The 12,906-nt window shown below is 42.0% G+C and overlaps 1 protein-coding gene and 1 long non-coding RNA gene across 2 annotated transcripts in view; one reads left to right on the top strand and one right to left on the bottom strand.

Annotated features, from left to right (window-relative positions):
- Positions 1-12,906, bottom strand: part of pnp (purine nucleoside phosphorylase) — a 28,714-nt gene that overhangs the window by 10,878 nt on the left and 4,930 nt on the right. The gene's annotated exons all lie outside the window — the stretch shown is intronic.
- LOC134299890 (uncharacterized) lies at positions 10,821-12,246 on the top strand. The gene is made up of 2 exons (XR_010007140.1): positions 10,821-10,969; positions 11,194-12,246. It is a non-coding gene; the product is annotated as an uncharacterized LOC134299890 (long non-coding RNA).

The following is a 12,906-nucleotide window of genomic DNA, read 5'->3' as shown; positions in this document are numbered from 1 at the left end:
TATCTCAGACATCCATGTTGATTATATTAGATTTTGGAGTATTCATATTTCAGATATCTGGATAAGGGATGCACATTATGGAGACTCCTTCTCTGGAGATTTAGAAGCACAGGCTGAATGGCCATCTGTCGGGAGTGCTTTGATAGTCTTCCTGCCTGGCAGAATGAGGATGGATGGTGCTTGAGGGCCTCTACCAACTCTATAATTCTAATCTGTGTCAGCAAGCAAATGGGATGCAAATGCCAGAGATAATAACACAGCAGGACTAGTTTCACACCACTAGACAGCAGCAAATACCCAAAGAAAGAGTCCAACATACAGGAATAGTTTAATCCTCAGGGTTTTGCAATCTGCAATTTGCAACACTTTGAAACACCATGGGAGGGAAATTATACCAACTGCGGTTCTACCAGAAAAATTTCCCTCTCAGTAGCTAAAGCAATCTTATCTTTTCACAGGAGAAGAAGGGGGGAAACCAACACCTATGTTAAGACATTCTAGCTTCATAAAAGTCTTTAAAATACAATGCACCCATATTATACAAACTGTTGAAAACATGAAATGATCCTTCCAACAACTCTATAGAGTAGAACGGTATTATTACAACTCGCCATGTTGAGACCTTTGAGACTAAATGTGCATCTGTAGAATTAATCCAGTATAACACCACTTCAATTGCTATTGCTTCATGAAGTGGAATCCCAGGATTTGTAGTTTGGTGAGGCACTCTCGGGCAGGAAAAACTACAGCCCCCAGGATTCCATAGCATTGAGCCATGGCAATTAAAGACTTCTTGGATCACTGGGGTGGAAAGGAAGCCGTTTTTTTTATTCAATATACAGTACTTTCATTCAGTTTCCCCTCCTGGTTCACGCTACAGGATTATAGCACAATATTCCACTTTGAATATCATTGCTATAGTTATTTGTAGTTTGAAGAGGACTAGAGCTCTCTAGCTGAGAATTTCTAAACAGCAGATCTCAAGAAAGTCCAGAATAGAACCATGACAGTTAAAAGTGGGATAACAGCAGTATAATTGCATTTGCGTGGATGAACTTCCAGGTTTTCTTCTCTTCCTACTCGTTCAGTACTAACACTTGAGTCTAAATCAGCATTTCTTAACCTGGGGGTCAGGACCCCGGGGGAGGGGGTTGTGAGGGAATGTCAGAGGGGTTGCCAAAGACCATCAGAAAACACATATTTCTGATGGTCGTAGGAACCCCTATGGCAGAGAAATCTGAAGATCTCCCCGCCTGTCCTTTTCCTTTTCGAAGATAGATGGTGAATCCTCCCACCTAAAGCCCAATTTGCCCAATTCTATCGTTGGTGGGGTTCAAAGGGCACTTTGATTGTAGGTGAACTATAAATCCCAGCAACTACAACTCCCAAATGTCAAGGTCTATTTTCCCCAAACTCCAACAGTGTTCACATTTGGGCATATTGAGTATTCATGCCAAGTTTGGTCCAAATCCATCATTATTTCAGTCCACAGTGCTCTCTAGATGTAGGTGAACTACAGGTGGAGTAGTGAACTAAGTGACTTGAAGGTTGGGTTGCTGACCTGAAAGCTGCCAGGTTCGAATCCCACCCGGGGAGAGTGCGGATGAGCTCCCTCTATCAGCTCCAGCTCCATGCGGGGACATGTGAGAAGCCTCCCACAAGGATGGTAAAAACATCAAAACACCCGGGCAATGTCCCCTGGGCAACGTCCTTGCAGACCGCCAGTTCTCTCACTCCAGAAGCGACTCAAGTTGCTCCTGATACGAAAAAAAACCCCAAAAACTCCAAAACTCAAGGTCAATGCCCACCAAACTCTTCCAGTATTTTCTGATGGCCATGGGAGTTCTGTGTGCCATATTTGGTTCAATTGTATCATTGGTTGAGTTCAAAATGCTCTTTGATTGTAGGTTAACTATAAATCCTAGCAACTACAACTCCCAAATGACAGAATCAATCCACCCCAAAGCCATCAGTATTCAAATTTGGGCATACTGGATATTTGTGCCAAATTTGGTCCAGTGAATGAAAATATATCCTGCATGTCAGATATTTACATTACGGTTCATAATAGTAGCAACATTACAGTTATGAAGTAGCAACAAAAATAATTTTATGGTTGAGGGTCACCACAATATGAGGAACTGTATTAAGTGGTCGCAGCATTAGGAAGGTTGAGAACCACTGGTCTAAAGGCACTGTGGATTGAGATATATATTTTTTGAAAGAACAGGACTTGCATTTCAACCACATGCCAATAAAAGCAAGTGCCCTTCTTTGCTCTCCTCTTTCTCTTCCAGGCATTTTGATAATCGACCCTAAAAACTTTCCATTCAAGGAACCAGAAAGGTGACAATTGCTTTTGTAGATTTCCATGATGGGAACTAACACAGAGATTATCCTTGATGTGTGGCTCCAAGCCATTTCTGACTTATGACAACACTAAGGTGAGGCAATGATGGGGTGGTTTTCCTGGCACGATCTGTTTGGAATGTATTTGCTACTGCCATCCTTTGAGGCTGAGAGAGTGTGACTTGCCCATGGTTGCCCACTGAATTTTCCATGGCTGCATGGAGTTAGTCCTCAATTCTTTGGCATAAAGTCATGGGATGGAAATGGGACTAGACTGTATGTACATCCCAGCAGGAAGTAATCTAAATTATTCCTCACATAAACAGTTAGACCAAATCACCATGGCATCAAACTGCATAGAAACCATGCCCATAAAGTCAACAGAGCAGCCAAGAATAAGCAAGTCAGTGTCACTGGGCTAAGAAATGGGTGTCGAAAAGTAAAAGCGCTAAAATATGTGCAGACAAAACTCTGGATGCATCTACACTGTAGAATGAATGCAGTTTGGAACCTCTTCAATAGCCAAAGCTCAGTGCTATGGGATCCTGGGAATTGTAGTTTGGTGAAGCATCAGGACTCTTTAGCAGAGAATGTGAAAGACCTTGTAAAACTACAGCTCTACGGATTCCACAGCAGTTAAAGTGGTGTCAAACTGCATTAATTCTGGAGTGTAGAGTCCCCCTTAATTTCCTCCTGATATTCAAGTCTTTCCAGGAGATAAGATCCTTTTTCCTGTCTGCAAACAGAACGGAAGAACTCAGAAATGGCTTTTTTTGAAGCCAGTGCTGAGAGATACACAGTAGTAGTTTTTCACACTACATTTAAAAGAAGTTTTGGAGTCCACAGAAACATGAGGTTCTGCAAAAGGAATTTCTGATTGTGAACTTTTTGTCCATCATGCTGATTTAACACCGTGTCCCGAATTCTCTTTTTAATCCCAAATAATTAATCTCACTGAATCAATTGGATTGACCTACATGTCAACTCTCTGTTCAACAAGCAATTCAATGGGTCTGCCCCAGCTGGGGCTAAATAACAGATTAAAGGTCTTTTAAGTCACTATATATAGGTTGGGAAAACACTGTCAGCCCTTCACTATCACTAAGGTTAAGAGCACAGGATCCCCTTGAAAGTGAAAAACCACAAATAATAATTTTAAAATTCAAGTATCAAATGGGGACCATTTACCTACCTATACTTACTTACTTACTTATGAACAGCCCTGAATGGTTTCAACAGACCCTGTGATTTTTTAATTATTTCAACATGTATCAAAAGCATAAAGTGTCTCAAAAGTGGGGTTCACCATTTCTATCTAGGACAGGCAGTACCTGAGTTTCAAATATCTGACTGACAAACGACTCATAGTTAAGAACGGGGATGAGACAACAGGAGGTAAGAGAAATCTACCCCTCAGAAAAGACATTAGCTCCTGAAAGAGTTACTGTCATAGGGAAAAGGTGTCTCCACTGGAGTTTTCTCTACAATCCTTGTTTCCACAACAAGCCATTTTTTTCCAAAGTCAATTATCACAGGGAAATAAAGTGAGATGAAATAGCAAAACAAACCCCACGGGGTGTTAACCCTTCCCTGTGCTATCCAAAGCTCTATATATATGACTGGAGTTACACTTAGAAAACGTCCCTGTTCCAGGTAAGGTGGACATAAAGTCTAGTTGTGTCCAACTCTGGGGGTTGGTGCTCATCTCCATTTCTAAGCCAAAGAGCCAGCCTTGTCCCCCAAGGTCATGTGGCCAGCATGATTGTATGGAGCACTGTTACCTTCCTGCCGAAGCTGTACCTATTGATCTACTCACATTTGCTTGTTTTCAAACTGCTTGGTTGGCAGAGGCTGGGGCTAACAGCAAGAGCTCACCCCCCTCTCCAGATTCAAATCGCCAACCTTTCAGTCAGTACATTCAGCAGCTCCATGGTTTAATCCGCTAAGCCACTGGAGGCTCAACTGTTCCAACTTACATGCAAACTCAGCTTACGGACAAACCTACAGAACCGATCTTGTTCGTAACTTTGGGAAAGCCTGTACTTAAAATGTGAAAGGATCTAAATACCCTGCAATTGTTAATCTAATTCTAAGAGGCAATGTCCTTGGGCTGCCATTTCTTGGGTCTGGAATGGGAAAAGAAGAACCATAGAAATGTGGCAAGGTCCTGGGAAACACACACACAAAGACCGTGAAACTGAAATGAAAAGATGTTGTACACATCTCATGCTGAGCTTGTTGACGTCAACTTCTAACCCTGCTGATTAAAGCTATTAAAATATTTCTTGGAAGCTCTAAGATCTCTCTCTCACACACACTTAATGGGCTTTCCGGCAAAGCCACTGCACGAATATGACTGTTATAACACAACTGAACTGGAATGGAGGAGAACAATATTTATGCATGAGGAGTACAGGTGTCAAATTTCCAGAATTTTGGATGCCATGTTCCCCAAAATTTTGATAGGAAAAGAGGGCAGCAGAAAAGAAATTCAGGAGAAATCCAATGTAACTTATTTTCGTATCAGAGTTTTTTTCGACATTCTCCAAAGCTTCCAATCATCCCACTGTCAAAACATATTTATTTGATAAATACTGGGTGACTTGGAAGGTGATGAACAGACTGCAGCAGCACAAGATGCAGAGCCAATCTTAAGAAATGGGGCTACAAAGTGAAGTCCACGACATGCGAGTGTGGAGAAGAGCAAACCACAGACCACTTACTACAATGCAACCTGAGTCCTGCCACCTGCACAATGGAGGACCTTCTCACAGTGACATCAGAGGCACTCCAAGTGGCCAGATTCTGGTCAAAGGAAACTTAGCATAATGCCAAGTTTTTAACTTTGTTTGTGGTTCTTTATACATTATAGCTGTAGTCTCAATTTGCTTCTGACACGATAAATAAATAAATATTTGATAAAAATTTCGGTGAGTAAAAAGTTTCAGAAATTCCAAAGATGCGAAAGGTAGGCAATTAATAGTATATGATTTTATTTAGAAATCAAGAGTAAATCTATTTATAACGACCACAGTCCTAGCTGTCACAGCTGAAGTGGAAGCAGACGTGTTTGTCTGCACATTTGCCGTGGCCTTCCTCTGAGACTGAGAGAGTATGGCTTGCCAAATAGGTTTCTGTGGCCAATGGAAGATTCAAACCTGGGTCTCTAGAGATAGTTCAGTATTCAAACCACTGCTTTTTTTTTCAACTGATGTTGAGAAGTCAGTCAGAAGGAAGATGTGGTTGGCAAAAAGCCACCGCACTCAAGCTGACTGGTTTTACACAGTAATAACAAACATTTCATTATGTCAGACGCTGCTAGAGAAATGGAAAAAAATTATCTGCAGTCTAGCTGCCCATGGGAACGGAACATTGTAGGTGGGAAGAGAGAAGCACTGGACCATAAATAGGGCTACCACACTTCTCGAAAACTTTGCTTATTTTTCATAACCTGCAAGCAATTTTTACTCCTGCAGCTCAGAGAAACCTTGAGGAGAGCATGGTGCTATTCCTAGACTGGAGAAATGTTACTTGTTCTGAACTTATACTTCTCCAAAACATTGACCGTGAGAATGAGAGCTGCAGTAGAAAAAAAGAGGAAGTTTTCCAAAATCTTACATAACGCTCAACACCAGAAGCTGCAATAAATCCATTTTACTGCATTCCTGTCTCACTAAAGACAAACTGTTCCCTCCCTGGAAGTTTTAATAAGAAACATGGGCTTGTAAAACTCCTGTAGGTACATGTTCTGGTCAGATTAAACAGCACTTTCAATTGACATTGTTCTTCTGCTTTTCATGGCCTTTTGATCCACAGAATTCAGCAGCATAGGGAAAAATATTAGCGGCCAAAGGCAAGCCAGGATTGCAAAACCTCACTGCAACAGTTTCCAAATCCACCTGTTGTAAACTTTAGGTCATTCACCTTCCATGCGTAAGACAGGGAGCTCTCGCCCCAGGCACACTCCAAGGTTAATGGCTAACTAGTGGTCACTCCTGATTGTGGTCAATTCACTCCCTTTGCGCACACAAATGCCAAATCTGGACACTCTGATACACACTGCAGGGTTGAGACCCTCAGTGTTACAGCAAAGCAAAACAGACACCCAACATCCAGGATGATCCTTGGAGGTGTGTTTGTTCTTTGCTCCGCTGTGCTCCAACGCAGAACCTGGTTTAATGGTTTTTGAGTTACAAGAGGGTTGATTTAGGGCCTTTCCACACAGCCATACAACTCAGAATATCAAGGCTGAAAATCCCACAATATCTGCTTTGAACAGAGATATCTGAGTCCGCACGGCCATATATTCCAGTTCAAAGCAGATAATGTTGGATTTTATTCAGCTGTGTGGAAGGGGCCTTAGATAGAACATTGGAAGACTGTAGCAATAGCATTTTGACAATGGAACCAATTGCCTAGAGAAGGTGGTCAGGATCTCCTTCTCACAATGTCTTCAAGAAGAGGCTGGACGGCTCCTCACTGGAGATGATGTAGCTAGAAATCCTCTATTGAGGAGGACATTGGACTAGATGACCTATGACAGGCATGGGCAAACTGTTAGGATTGTGAGAGTTGAAGTCCAAAACACCTGGAGGGCCAAAGTTTACCCATGCCTGACCTATGAGATCCCTTCCAAGTCTTGAGAATCTGCCTAGAAGGTGTCTTAGGGACTCTGTAGTGAAACAACTTCAATACCAAGCACAACAGGACACAAACTAAACTACAGTATTTATATTCTGCCCTTCTCACCCCAAAGGGGACTCAGGGCGGATCACACTGCATATATAAGGCAAACATTCAATTCCATAACATAGAACAGAGAGAGACGCAGGCACGGGCTGGCCTCAAACTCATGACCTCTTGGTCAGAGTGATTTGTTGCAGCTGGCTGCTAACCAGCCTGCGCCACAGCCCGGCCACAAGTATAGCTACTGCTCACATTGATTTTCTAGTACACACTGAGTGTTGAGAGATGACTCTGAGCCTAAAGCAAAAGGGTCATGATAGCAAATATAATGGGAAACAAAAGCCACATGCCCCCGGGCTCAGTTATCAAAGCCACCAGATCATCCTGTTTTATGGTGACTCCACAGAAACTGTCTCCATTCCTTTACAGACAAGAGGAGTATGTTCTCTGACGCTCCTTTTCTCTGAGAACGCCACAGAAACAGTATTTCAAAAGCAAAAATAGGCATGCGAGTGCCATGTGAGCCAAGTTATTTTTAAACCCTAATTATTCCTAGTTCTAAGGTCCATAAAGGACATTAGAAGCCACTGCAATTGCGGATTTTTAAAGAAAAGCAAGTCTATTTTCACATTTTCCAGAAATACATTGAATCCTTTAGGTTGTTTTTCAACATCTGAATGATACAAACTACTAGTAATGCCTTGGCGTAGAAAACACACACTCATTTTTTCATATGTCATCCTGGGAGTAGTAGTTTTACATGGTCTTTAGCCTTCTCTGCCAAAGAGTGCTGGTGTCTCACCAAACTATAGATACCGAGATTCCATAGCCTTGAGCCATGGCAGTTGAAGTGGTGCCAAACTGCATTAATTCTACAGTGCGGTTGCATCCTCAATCAAAGAAGTCACACCCCTAAAGTCTCTTATGCATTATTGTATTGTGCCTTTGAGTAGTTTCAAGCAGTGGAAAGGTTAAAAGTTCTAAAAAACAGCCTTCTCTAGCTTTCTAGTTTCTTACATTATCTGGGTTACTATTAATCATTGTATTCTTTATGATTTTTAACTCATAAATTGTTGGCATTATATAAATAAGGGAATCAGCCAAAACTACCTGCGTGCAATCGGTTCCATGGGTTAGACATAATAAAATTTAGTACAATAATTTACCAAGAACTGGCAATAGAAAACCTGGGACTGTCCCTGTATATAAGAAAAACTGGGACCTGTGCCCAGGTTGGTTATAAGAAGGGACCTTGGGGCAAAAGAAAACAGGAGATTATGGGTTCAGATAGAGGGCATCAGCAAAAAAATGGGGTCAAAGAACAAATTTTAAACATTGCAGAATGGTCTTGATGCAAAAAAAGTTAAAGACTAGACGTAATGTCTTGATGCAAAGAGTCCAAATACCGGTGCTTTCTGGCTTTGCATAACTGAGAGGTAGCGGTTACATCAGTTTTTCTGGATTCGTATTGGCCTCTGTACTGGAGGGGTGTGTGAGCCAGGAAAGCCCTTCATTGGATGTAAGACAGTGGGAAGGGCTGTGATGCAAAGGGAAGGGAAATGGTGCAACAGCAGAGAAATGGACATAGGAAGAGAGAGACTTCCAGTCATAAGGAGCAAGAGGTTCCTCCTTGTATTCATGCAACAAGGAGGGTCATTTGTGGGTGTTTCTCCCCATTGGAAACATCTGTTTACTGGCAGCACATGTGTTGAGTCATGCGTTCCGATTTCAGCTCGGGCAGGAAGGAACGAGAATGTGGCAAACAGTTCCTGCTTGAATAGGGCTGGCCTTGTATGGCCAGTCTCTGTGCCGACACTTGTCCACTCCCAATTCTGGCGGCACAAAGAAAATAATCCAAAAAGAAACACAAACTCAACCATTGTCACAATCCAGACCTGTTTGTGTGGCTTCCAGAGGTATCTGGGGACAATATGGAATTGGGAGAATACTGTGGGTGATTATAAAGAGCTAGAACAGGACATGCCGATCGATCAGCAAGCAAGATAGTTCATTTCGAATTGCTCACTCAGTGCCAAAAGGATTAGATGGAAGAAGGAAGGCATTGAAGAAAAGGGGATTAGGGAGTTTGTGCGCTTAGATGAACTCTCACGATACAAAGCATTTTCTTTAACAGAGGATATTATCATCAGCATCATTATTAGCTTGCTTTCCTCTCTTAAATGAGACTCAAAGAGGAATTGTTTTAGATCTATTGGATTTTTTTTTTTGCATTGCACTTAATTTAATTTTCTAAGGTGCTGGATCCTATTAGCTTGTCAAATGGAAGTTTCTTTTCATATTCTCTAAAGCATGCTTTTAATCATCTGTACTTCTTGCTGTATTTGTTTTTATCATATTAGTTGCCTTCAGGGAGTTAAGAACACTAGGCGACTTGGAAGGCACTGAATAAACTGTGCTCTGGCACCACGAGGTGCAGAGCCAATCTTCAGAAATGGGGCTACAAAGTGGAGTCCACGACATGCAAGTGTGGAGAAGAGCAAACCACAGACCACTTACTACAATGCAACCTGAGCCCTGCCACATGCAGCTTCTCACAGCGACACCAGAAGCACTCCAATTAGCCAGTTTCTAGTCAGAGCACTTAGTATAAATGCAAAGTTTTAAACTTTGTTTCTGTTTTGAAATACATTGTAAATGTACCCTCAATTCGCTTCTGACACAATAAATAAAATTTAACACTATTTTAGTATATACAAAATCATGTAATAATAAATATTATTTCTTACATACTGTGCAATTCTTAATCAATAACAGGGAAGGGTGGCTTTTTATTTTTAGGTATCTGTCTCAGGGAAGGGCTGTAAGAACTAAATCCATCTCCATAAGGGAAAAGTAAAGGTTTTCCCCTGACATGAAGTCTAATCGTGTCGGACTCTCGGAGTTGGTGCTCATCTCCATTTCTAAGCCGAAGAGCTGGTGTTGTCCGTAGACACCTCCAAAGTCATGTGGGCAGCATGACTGCATGGAGCGCAGTCATGCCAGCCACATGTCCTTGGAGAGTCTATGGACAACCTTCCCGCCTGAGCGGTACCTATTGATCTACTCACATTTACATGTTTTCGAACCGCTAGGTTGGCAGAAGCTGAGGCTAACAGCGGGCGTTCATTCCCTCCACGGATTAGCAAGTTCAGCAACTTGCCACCACTTGTTTTCACTGTTTGACAAGTGATAGTTTTACAAGAATCTTCATCTCCGCTTCCAAAACTGGCCTTTCCCTCTTCTACACGTTCATTTGTATTCACAACAGCCCCGACTTCGTGTGCATCTACACAGTAGAATCAACACAGTTTGACACCACTTTAACTACTTTGGCTCAAGGCTATTGAATATTGGGATCTGGAGTTTGGTAAGGAAACAGCACTCTGTCAAAAACCTTTGTAAAAAGGACAGCTCCCAGGAGTCCAAAGCACTGAGCCATGGCAGTTAAAGTGTCAAAGTGCATTCATTGCACAATGTAGATGCACCTTCTGTGAAGATCAACCAAAGCACAGTCCTGGTCGACCTTTGGTTCCCTATCTTTTGAAACTCAGACTGGATAACGTCTTTCTTTGGTTCACCAACCTTCTGGGACAAAAGGAATACACGTGAGCTCCCTCTGGAAAGAAAAGACCTCCTTTCCCAGTCTCCAAACCCTCAAAAAAAATTGTTCTAGCTTACTAAGGAGTGCAAAGGTTTGCAGAAACAGAAAATCGATTTCTTACTTATTGTCTGTGCCCAACTAGGTGGAAAAACCAACTTTTAAACATACATTTATGAGTAGTGTTTTCGTGGCAATGTTGATTTAAAGGAGGTGTTTCATTTTCTCCCTCTGAACAAAGCCTACAAAGCCAGGCATTGTTTGGCAGTCTCGTAAAAGAATATATATATATAAGAAGAGGAGTCAATTCATGTATTTGGAGTCTACTACTTCCTGGTAAAGAACAATTACTGTTTACGAGAAGAGGAGTCAATTCGTATTTCGAGAGAAAAATATTCTTTTCACTGTGAATGTAACAGTCCTTTGTTTTACTGTATAGTAATGCCTTTTTGTTTTTGTATTTATATTGATTGACGCATTGAACTAAATATAGGTTTAATGACATTCAAAAAAATTCTGTATTACCATAACAGTTGATATCTGTCTTTGTAATTTCTTAGCAGTCTCCCTTCTAAGAAATAACCAGACTGAACAACGGCATCCTTTCAGGGAAGTGCGAAGGATGAAAACCACGCCAGGTAACAACACCAGAATGTTACAATTTCATTAAAATTGCAATGTCCCAGCTGAATTCCTTTATTTTTTACAATAATATCCCTATAATCAGATATAACCGCGAAAACGTTTTTTTCCGAAATCCAGCATACACAAAACTATGCTGACTTTTTGGACCTTCTGATGCGCTTGCGCTCTGGTGAGAATTATTACTTAACAGCAATAAAGCTTTGAAACACGTGGTTTCTTCTGCACATGATTCAAGCATACACTGTTCTTATTTTCCTGTGTTTAGCTGCAGTATTGTGGTATGTTCTGGTACAGGAGGAGACCCATGAGGAGGGACACACTGTGAGTTACCACATTAGGAATGCCAAGGGGCCTGACTCTGGGTGTGTCTATACTGTAAATTTAAGTTAGTTTGACACCACTTTATGCAATAGAATCATGAGAGTTGTAGGAGCCCCCGGTGGCACAGTGAGTTAAACCCTTGTGCTGGCAGGACTGCTGACTTGAAGGTTGGGTTGCTGACCTGAAAGTTGACAGTTGGAATTCAACCTGGCGAGAGCGCAGATGAGCTCTCCCTATCAGCTCCAGCTCCATGACATGAGAGAAGCCTCCTACAAAGATGGTAAAACATCAAATATCCGGGTGTCCCCTGGGCAACGTCCTTAAAGGTAAAGGTTTCCCCTGACGTTAAGTCCAGTCATGTCTGACTCTGGGGGTTGGTGCTCATCTCCATTTCTAAGCCGAAGAGCCAGCGTTGTCTGTAGACACCTCCAAGGTCATGTGGCTGGCATGACTGCATGGAGCGCCGTTACCTTCCCGCCGGAGCGGTACCTATTGATCTACTCACATTGGCATGTTTTCGAACTGCTAGGTTGGCAGAAGCTGGAGCAACAGCGGGCGCTCACTCCGCTCCCGGGATTTGAACTTGGGACCTTTCGGTCTGCAAGTTCAGCAGCTCAGTGCTTTAACACACTTCGCCACCGGGGCTCCACCGGGGCAACGTCCTTGCAGACAGCCAATTCTCTCACACGAGAAGCAACTTGAAGTTTCTCAAGTTGCTCCTGACACAAAAGAAAATGAGAGTTGTAGTTTACTAGGGCTTTAGCCTTCTCTGCCAAAGAGAGCAGGTGCCTCACCAATGTATAAATCACAGGATGCCATGGCAGTTAAAAGTGGTGTCAAACTGCATTAATTCTTCAGTGTAGATGCATCCTCTACTGAGCTTCCAAATCGAGACTGGATCTGATATCTTCCAAGGTATTAACGGATAAATATGGACTGGGTAGCAGTCTTCATGTGGGCCCAACTGAAATTTACAACAGTACATTGTAAAGTTAAGATAAATAGATCTCAAGTGGATGAGACACAGTGAGGGAAAGAGGAAGAGGAAATAGGTTAGTATATATACTCAGATTTGCATAGACCTAGAGTACAACCAGACCACATTACTTAATTGCGTGCTTTTCATACTTCTTTAACTGCCATATCTTCAACCTGTAGAAGATTTGTGATTTGTAGTTTGCAGAGGCATTTAGAATTCTCTGCAAAAATGCTAGAAAATTACCATAAACTACCATTCTCAAGGTATCATCACAAGAGGCGGACTAAAGATAAAATCAAGGTATCTAAGGGTTGATCTACACCAGGCA

This window comes from Anolis carolinensis, chromosome 6 (genome assembly GCF_035594765.1).
Source record: "Anolis carolinensis isolate JA03-04 chromosome 6, rAnoCar3.1.pri, whole genome shotgun sequence".
In the NCBI taxonomy this organism is placed as follows: domain Eukaryota; kingdom Metazoa; phylum Chordata; class Lepidosauria; order Squamata; family Dactyloidae; genus Anolis; species Anolis carolinensis.
Note: the sequence above shows the minus strand (reverse complement) of the source record. Positions and strands in the feature narration are given on the sequence as shown.